Genomic DNA, 10,129 nt, shown 5'->3' with positions numbered 1-10,129 from the left:
AATTCATTCTTCATATCATCAGCAAATTTCATGCATAAACCTTCTTCTCCACCAACAATGATATCATCCACAAAGACTTCAATGATCAGTATGTCATCATGCTCAATCTTATAATATAAGTTGCTATCAACATTAACTTTGTTAAAACTGAGCTTTGAAGGATATTTATCTAAACTAGCATATCATGCTCTAGGGGCTTGTTTCAATCCATATAAAGCTTTCTTCAATCTATAAACCATATCTTTGTCCTCAAATAAAGAAAATCCATCAAGTTGTTCAATGCAGACTTCCTCTTCAAGATCTCCATTCAGAAATGCACATTTGACATCCATCTAATATACCTTGTATTTCTTGTGTGCAACATAGGCAAGAAATAGTCTTACTACTGAACAATTCTTGAAACCAGAGCATAAGTTTCATAATAATCAACTCCTTCTTCATGTGACCTTCCTCATTTAATTTATTCCTAAAAAACCCATTTAGTTCCAATAAAATTCGTATCTTTAGGCCTAGGAACCAATTCCCAAGTCTTATTCTTTTCTATCTAATCTAGTTCCTCTTCCATTGCTTTCACCCAATTTCCATATTTACTTGCTTCAATAAAAGATTCTGGCTCAATTTGAGAAATTAAACATACCTATTCAACAAATAACCTTCTTCTAGTCATCACAACTTTCCTTTTATCTCCAATGATTTGATCTTCAAAATGATTCAGCTTCACATACCTGGGAGTTTTCCACTTGTCTTGACTTTATAATTCTTTCTTCTCTTCATTAGTAACAATTGAATTTTCTGATGTTACTGGAGCAATTAGATCTATGCTCTGAACTGATTCTTGCACTACCGGTTCTGATCTGACAAATTCATCTTTCGGTCTATAATCACATGATTTGATCTGATTGTTACCTTGCTCATCCACATGGACATTTATGCTTTCCATTATCCTATTCAATATTTTGTTATAACATCTATATGCTTTTCTCTTAGTGGAATAACCCAAAAATATACCTTCATCACTTCTATGATAAAATTTTCCTAATGCATCATCTCTTCTAATGTAGCCATTGGTGTAAATAAATATTCATCTTGGATATTATTACACTTTACTTAAGTTTACGTAGGTGCATGCATTTAATAGTAGTTTGGGTATGAGACACTTGGGTGTTTGTGCCACATTGGGATAGTGTGTGTAGGATAATTTCCACCTTTTATGGTATGATCTTGTTACTACTCTATCATATCCACTTATTGTGGAGTGATAATTCCACCTTCGGTGGGTGATCCACCTCATGTATAATATTTTATTGTTTCTCCTACCTACCCACACCTATTTCCTACCTACCCTTGTTTCTTATTGATCCACATGTCATGTTTGTGTGCTCACATATCCATATAGCCTTGCCTATATAAGTAGGCTCATCTACATTGTTTGTACGAACAATCACTAAACATCTTGTAATGATCCAATTGATCATATTTTGCATCATTGATGAGAATACAATTTATTCTTGTTCTATATTTTGTATCTCTTACTTGTGCTTTCTATTGCCTCTAGATCTTGGTAAATTCTCACAGTAGCATTTACTTCCAATTTTTTTGAAATATCTGATACTAGGAACATTGACCAAACCATAATTCATAAGGAGTATTACCAGTATCACCTTTTATGTGTACTCTATTGAAAGTGTACACCACAATATTAACAACTTCTCTCCAATAGATATTGGGTAATTCGGCTTCCATCATCATTGTTCTTGCAACATCTAAGATTGTTTTGTTCTGCCTTTCTACTATTATATTCTGTTGTGGGGTTCTAGGTGTAGAAAATTGTCTTCTGATTCCATGCTTCTCACAAAAGTTTTTGAACTCACCAGATGTAAATTCACCGCCTTGATATGATCGAAAACATTTTATCTTCAATTCTTTTTCTATTTCAACCATAGCTTTGAAAATTTTGAATTTATCAGGAGCTTCATATTTTTCTTTCAAAAATGCAACCCACATCATTCTAGAATAGTCATCAATAAGAAACATAAAGTATTTATCACCTTGAAAAAATTTAGTTCTTGTTGGTCCACACAGATTGGTATGAATAAGATCAATAATTTTATTAGATCTATCATGTATTCTTCTAAGAGAAGTTCTAACTTGCTTACCCATTTGACATTCTCTACATACCAGATTATGAGGTTTAACAATCTTGGGAAAATCTCTAAATAACCTGTGTTGAACTGATCTTCAATATGCAATCAAAATTTACATGACACATCCTCTTAAGCCATAACTAGCTTTCATCAATCTGAGCAATCAAATAGGCCTTCTCACTAGAGTTCAGATGAAAGATGTTTCCTTTGGTCTAAGTTCTGAATGCAATGTCCAATCCAGATCTATTGATAATCTTGCATTTTCCATCTTTAAATTGCAAATGAAATCCTCTATCCACCATTTGACCTACATTCAAAAGATTATGCTTCAATCCTTCAACATAATAAATATTTTCAGTATTAGTCTTACCATCCAAGGATATTGTTCCTTTTCCTTTGATCCTGCATGTCTTGTTGTCTCCAAATCTGACTAGTCTGCCATCAAACTCTTGCAGAGTTAGAAATTTCCTCTTGTCACTGGTCATGTCATGTGAGCAACCACTGTATATAACCCATTCATCCTTCTCTTCAACTTTATCAACTAAAGCCTTCTCCTTAGTATGATTTGCTTCAACGACAGGTTCTGAAGAATCATCCTTGATAGAAATAAAGACTCAATCTTTACCTAAGCTTCCATTACCGGATCCACTTATAGTTTCATCATCATCATCATCATCATCATCATCAGTAATACCCAAATCATCATCACCAGCATGATAACATGATTTATCCTTATTTCTTCTCAACCTAGATCTTCTCTGATATTCCAGATTAGGCTTATAATTCCTCATAAATTGTTCATGATTTCTAGCAGCTCTTCCATGTCATTTAGAAGAAAAATGACCAATTTTATTGCATGAAAAACATTTAAAAGGTACTTTTATTTCATACTTACTTCCAACCGGTCCTTTAGGGATTCTTCTAGCAATTAGGGCTTCCAACTCTTCAAGTTCTCTGTCTTCTCTCTCAATGTCCTCCAAATATTTAACATATAACTCCTTCCAATCTATCTTCTACTTGTCGGAGGTGGATGCTTTAAATGCAGTTTTTGTCTTAGTGGTAATCTGATCTCCAAGTTCCTCAAGCTCAAAAGCAGTCAATTTCCCAAGTAATGTATATTTGGTAACAAGGGTACTTGACATTTTCTAGAGTTCATTAATTGCAGCAACCTTCATCTTGTAAGCCGGAGGTAGAACTCTCAAAATATTTGACACAACCTCATCCTCATTAACTTTTCTCTCACGACATTTGATTCCCATGACAATCTCATTCACTCTATCCATGAAAGAACTTATCTTCTCATCTTCTTCCGTCTTCAAAGTTTCATATCTCACTCGAAAACCTTCAAGTTTTGCAATCTCTACTGCTTGGTCACCTTCATAAAGAGTTTCAAGATTTAGCCAGATCTACTTTGCATTCTCCAACTCTATGAATTTTAATAACTTCTCATCAGATGGGGCACTCAACAATGCTTCTTTCACTCTCACATCATTTTCAGCTCTCTTTTGTTCATCAGTAGGTGTCAGTGTTCTAGAATTAGGATCATGAGGTATATACCCTTCTCCACTATCTCCCAACTTCATCTCCAAGACATCTCAAATGAATCTTCATTTGCTCCTTCCATAATTTGTAATTTGTGCCATCAAATCTGGGACTCTCCTTCCGATAGGGATTAAATGTAGAACTTGATGTTGATACCATCAGATCTCCTCAAGCGGTTAGGCTTCTGTAGAGAGGACTAGGCCTTGATATAAATTGTTAGCTAGTTCTGATACTGGGAGAAAACTGAGAAGGGGGAGGGGTGAGTGAGTTTTCTCACAAGTATAATAGTTAATGTAGATTATAAACTTTATACTAGAGCACAAAGAAACCAACACAATGAAAGATAAAGCATGAAAGCATAGTACACACAACACCAATATTTTTGATGTGGAAAACCCTACCCACAATTAGATAATACTTCTGCAGTAGTATGTGAAATAATTACAATGGGGATTGCACTTGCAATCAGGCTAGCCGCCTAGAGCTCACTGCTCATCACAAAAGGAAAGTCTCACTGACTTACATAAACATTGGACTACAATCTAGAGAAAATGAACCGTGAAAGTAGCATCTCCTAATTCTTGATACAGTTTCGGTTAAGTACAAATGTTTGCCCCGCAACAACAAATTCTTCACAATCTTCCGCTAAATGATATATCACTATTTGTATATAACCTTTCTCTGATAATGCAAACATAACCATCGATACCAAGATTACATGAATAAGTCACCTATAAATACAGATCATCAACCTTATTGATAAGGTTGGCTAAACCCTAAACCCATAAACCCATTATTATAAAAATTAGATCACATGATACTACCAGACCACTATTATGATTTGCATTACATAACATGGACCTAAATCAAATATCCAAACAATTACATCTGCCAGAAATCACCCTAAGACCAATATCCAACATGTTTCACCAACTGGTAGAAACATTCAGTGCAATATCATAGAATATCTAGCCGGATCCAAATAGGACCATCATATTGGCACACTAGCCAATGTGAAGCCACCAAACAATTGGGACATGATCAAGAATCACCTTCAGCACATTAGAAATCATTTACATAAGATGGACAAAAATCACCTAACCAAATCATCAAATATCACCAACGGGGAACATAAGTGATATCTTCTGGAGCACCAAATCATGAACTAGCTAAATATGACAAGAATATAACCATCTTGACTAACCATCCAGAACTGAATCCAGGGATCTGATCATATCGGATCAGAATCACAACCAAAACTAAGACAAACACCAAGTCTAACTGGGATAGCAGAACCATATCCAACCGGGATACAGTGTTGACATCAATCAAAACACTTAACCAAATCCAACATATTTCCAACAAAAATAGTGAAAAAAATAAAATTCAAAAACAACGAAAACAACAAAAAATTAAAAAAAAAATTCAAATATGAAAAAAAGTGCAATAAAACACATGGTGACAACCTGGCAATAGGTACTATCTGTTAGTTGACTCTTCCCTCTATGAGTTCATGCTTCTTTCCACATCCATCCATCACATTTGTAAATATTCATAATAAAGAGCCTTTTGTATTGATGTCTTACCATGGCTTGGATCATTATGTATATCCATAATAAATTTGTTTCTAGACTGGGGGCAAAATCTTGAACTTAGCTAGGGGAAAAATCCATATTAAGCTAAAACAAATCAAGCAGAACACTAGTAATATAACACTTGTACAAAGAAAATTGAGACACATCTAACATTTAACACAAGATCGAAACCTTAACAAGTCAATTGTCAAAAAATGCAACATTGCAAAACAAATATCAATGGATGACATCTTCTGAATAATGGTTTAAATACTTTAGCATGATTGTTCAATTGCGGTATTCTTGATTTTCATTATCATGTTTCTTGAGTGACTCGAGGATGTTTCAGACTAGAAGAACAAGGAAGGAACAAGATATTTTATTATGTGTTTTCTGTGAATTAATCATTAATAATTTACATGTTTGTCTCAAGACATGATCTGCAAGGTATCATCAAGGAATCGGATTTACACATAGAAATGGTTAATTATTGTATGTTTTACGCAAGCAACACTCAGGTCATCTTGGTTTAATTATACCTCGATGCTTGTGCTAACTTGCAATATCAAAACCCAGGGAAGCATTGCTTAGGTCATCATGGTTCAATCATACCATCAGTGTTTGCACTCGCAGCCATATTTTAAAGACTTAATGATGATAAAAAGCATGATCACATTACTGGTTTGATCACAACAACACATTTAATAGGCATTTTCATATATAGAGTAGATTGCATTATATTTTTGCATAAATATGTTGGGTGCTCATTTTTCCAATCCTGAAGGCTTCTAATAGGTGGTATCTCTCTTATTACATGATTGAGTACATTGGACAACTACAAAAATAAACAATTCATTCATCTTGCATTTTAGGTCAATTCATGGCATTTCATTGCATCACATTTCATCATTATACAATAAATCAATCATTTATTTAGTTAGTCCATACATTTCATATTGAATTTCATTTTGTTATATCATTCTCATTGCATTCATTTCATTTCACATAATGATCCATTATACGTGGAGGTAATCATAAAAATGATAAAAAGAAGTCATATCCATAGGCATATCATATCACCACATTGTATCATGTATGAAGCATATCATATAAATAACATCATCATTTCATCACATATACATCACAAAGTACATACATCATCACATATAGAATCACTGCATATTCATCCACTACAAACCATTTACATACATCATAAGCATAAAATTTAGTGTGTATCATCATCACATATTCATTACATATGGAGTCATTATATCATTCATATAAAATGATCATATAGATTCATTTAATATCATTCATTCATAAGCATAAGCATCATCAATCGGTCCATCAAACATTGCATCTCATCATCAATACAACTCATAAGCCACATACATCATATAGAAAGTAAAGGCATAATCATGAACATAATTACATCTATCATATAAACTGCATACCACATAGAGCATGTAAAAGTAGAATGCATCCATAATGTAAATAATTGCATCCATGACATCATAAGCATATAGAACAATAATCACAATTGCATCTCATATTATCAAAAAAAATTAATGTCTAAATGTACAATGATATCACAACAATATTAGAGATCCATCACAAAAATACATGACAAGAATCATCAATGTCTCATCAAAGAGTGTATACAAAAAATAAATGTCCCATGTCAATATGTCAAGTAGGAAAATGAGCGGAACTCTGTCCGGATGTGGTAGGTCTAGTGCCACCACTTGATGCTCATGTACTTGGGCCCCCAGCTGGGGAATCTATCTGAAGTGGCCTTGTCACTCCTCGTCTCTTAGACTGGCTCCGACCCGATCTCGTTTTGCTCACCTCCACAAAGCTAGGAGCCCTCCAATCAGTAGGAACAACCATAAAATACAAGGTCCTATAATACTTGGCCTCCTAAGACGAGCACTAAATGATCCTAAGGGCCATCCCTGAACTAGTCCATGTTGACACTGTCACCTGCACCTCTACTTGTCGGTACCTATCCAAGGTTGTGTCCCTCTTGGCAGGAAGAGTACCAATCTGGGCCTACATTTGTGATTGTGTTTTAGATAGATGATCCTATAGCTATCTCACCCGTCCTTGTAACTGTTGTACAGTCCTCTCTAGGCCTTTGAGCTATGCCTCCTTCTAATGGGATGACACTTTGATTTGTATATGCTTAGGTCCCCGAGGTGCCTGTTGTGGTGTCTGCTACTGGGCTTGACCCTATGGTCCCTCTAGTGGTGGTGCCTATTGTACCTGTCCTCTTGCAGACCTCCTTCGTCTAACTACCTGTGTCTCCCAATCACTGGGTAGCACCCTAGCCCTGTTGAGCTGCTAGCTCCATTACCATCTCCCTCATCTCCATCTCCCGCTCCCCCCTCATCTCCATCTCTCCTCTGTCTCACAACCCAACAAGGAGACCAATCCTCCCCATCATCAAAAGCTAGGACTGACTCATCAACATGTGATAATCTAGGGAAGAGATGAGCAATAAAATACTGAGCATACTCCACGATTGTCCCTAGGTCAATGACACCTGCCAGGTAGTCCCATTCCTACCCTCCAGTGCTTGATACTCGCCATATACAATATCAGCTGAGATAGTCAGACCCCAATCAACCACATCCTATCATCATCATGCATATATAAAAGTACCCTGTGGTGGTCCTTGCACTTTGCCGTACTGCTTTAGAACCTGCATGATGATAAACCGCTTGATCACATATGGCATGGATCCAATGAGATAATGGGAAGTAAAAATATAGGCCATCTCAAGTGCATCCTCGTTCCACGACTCATAATATTTGTATGGCCTCCAGATAATGGTATCAAGATCATTAAGAGCTCGATGCAAGTACTCAAGTTTTCCTAGTTGTCGTTGGACAACCAGACCTGTGTAACCATAGACATAAGGTCTCCTAGTGGGACAATCCTTATCTGCTAATGGACATGTAATGGCTAGGTGCTCGCAAGCCCAAATCTAAAGTAGTGTCACACTAACTAAAAGAGTAGTGGCTCTGAGATAGACAACCCTGTATAGATCATGGTACAAGTGGGCCATCATGCATTAGCCCCAGGAGAACTGTGTGTCCTGCGTGATCATCTACTCGAGTAGTCAACCCAAACCAACTGACAATCTCTTTGACCCGTGGTCAGGACAAAGGAAGCCTCCGATGAAACCAGCGAGAACACAAGAAAGTGGTGTGTATGCTAGGTCAATTATCTCTTGCTAGGGGATGTCGTATCCACAGATATGATCATCATGAAAGATCCTCCTCAAGGCAACTATCCCAACTTGCTTGTATAAATAATAGTACAAAAAATCCCCAATGTCAGGAGTCTGTAGAATCCTGTAGATGTCACTATCATCTCACCAGTCAAAAGGTGGAAGGTATTATGCTCGCTATACCACCTCTCAGCTAGCGTGGTCAACAAATCCCGATTGATCGTATACTGGGGCATATCAACCAGAGAAGACAATCCACATCTATCAATAATAATGAGATCAGCCTCTGTCAAATGCGGTATCAACTACCAAGTCTTCGAGAATATCTCCCGAGACTAAAGAACACCTAATCTCTCTTATTATCATATCAAAAATCAATCTCAATTTTTGAATTATCAATCTATCAATCCAATCTACTCAGCTCATGTGAGATTCAATCAATCTTGTTGAGCTTTCATCATCGACTCTCATTCACCATGAGGTCATTTTTTATTTACCCTATTGACCTATTAACATCATGGTAATCGAAATAGATTGAAATCAATCAAACAGGCGATCAAAAAATCAAATTTTCATCAATCTAGCATCAAAACGCTAAACTGCCTCATCAAAATGCTAAAAATCAGATTTAAAATGCTAAATCATGACCTCACAATGCTAAAGGAAATACCAAAAGTGCTAAACAATGAACTAAAAGCACTAAAAATGTGATAGTGCTAAAACAGTTATCAAAAGTGTTAACACCTAGACTGTCAGTGCTAGTCAAATCAATGCACTACAACTTCGACCTATGGTGCTAAATCATAACCCAAAAATGCAAATTTACCAAAAGTGCCAAATCGCAAACCTAATGTGCTAATTTACTGACCAAGAGCACTAACTTAAAAATGCTGAAATCAAAATCTAGAATGTCGAAAGCCTAACCTAAAATGAGAAAATTTGTGCGAATGTTTTTGAAAAATAAGCTAATTTTTTTGAAAACATACAAAAGATAGGGTTTCGCGGTATAAGTACTGGCAGTCCATGCTCTGGAGGTCGTTGATCTCACTGCACGTGCTTGAATCGGTGGTTTCATTGAGGAACGACCATCTTCTCTCAGAGCTCAATTTTTTTTTTAAATTCTCAAATTGTGAAAATGACAAGTGAATGGTAAAAGTGTTTTCACTTTTTACTATAAAAGGGGGTTAAAATGGCATTTAAGTGGGAATTTTTTTTTCCCATTTAATTTTAAAAATCACATTAATCAAATTGGCAGGACACTATTTAAATTTTTTTTATTGGGAGATAAATCAGACAAATATATATATTTCACTAAAAATCCAAAAAATCCAAAAAATTATCCGATTCATCCCCCGAGGGGGCATCCTCGTATCGTTATCCGACAATCAGCATTTGGGGCATCAAATAAAACCATATCAACATCATCAAGTGAGATTTTTTCTTTGAACCAATGCATTGTCACACATTGCTTCAAATAGGGGCAAAATGTATACACTCAAAATTGGTATGGAGATAATTAATTAAATATGCAGTGATTTAATCAATAAACCTTCCTAATTAATTAAATATAAAGTTATTTAATTAATTCCTCCTTTTATTCTTCTACTAATAAATAAATCTAAGGCTTTATGTAT

The sequence above is a fragment of the Cryptomeria japonica genome, chromosome 7 (assembly GCF_030272615.1).
Source record: "Cryptomeria japonica chromosome 7, Sugi_1.0, whole genome shotgun sequence".
Taxonomy (NCBI): Eukaryota; Viridiplantae; Streptophyta; class Pinopsida; order Cupressales; family Cupressaceae; genus Cryptomeria; species Cryptomeria japonica.
Note: the sequence above shows the minus strand (reverse complement) of the source record.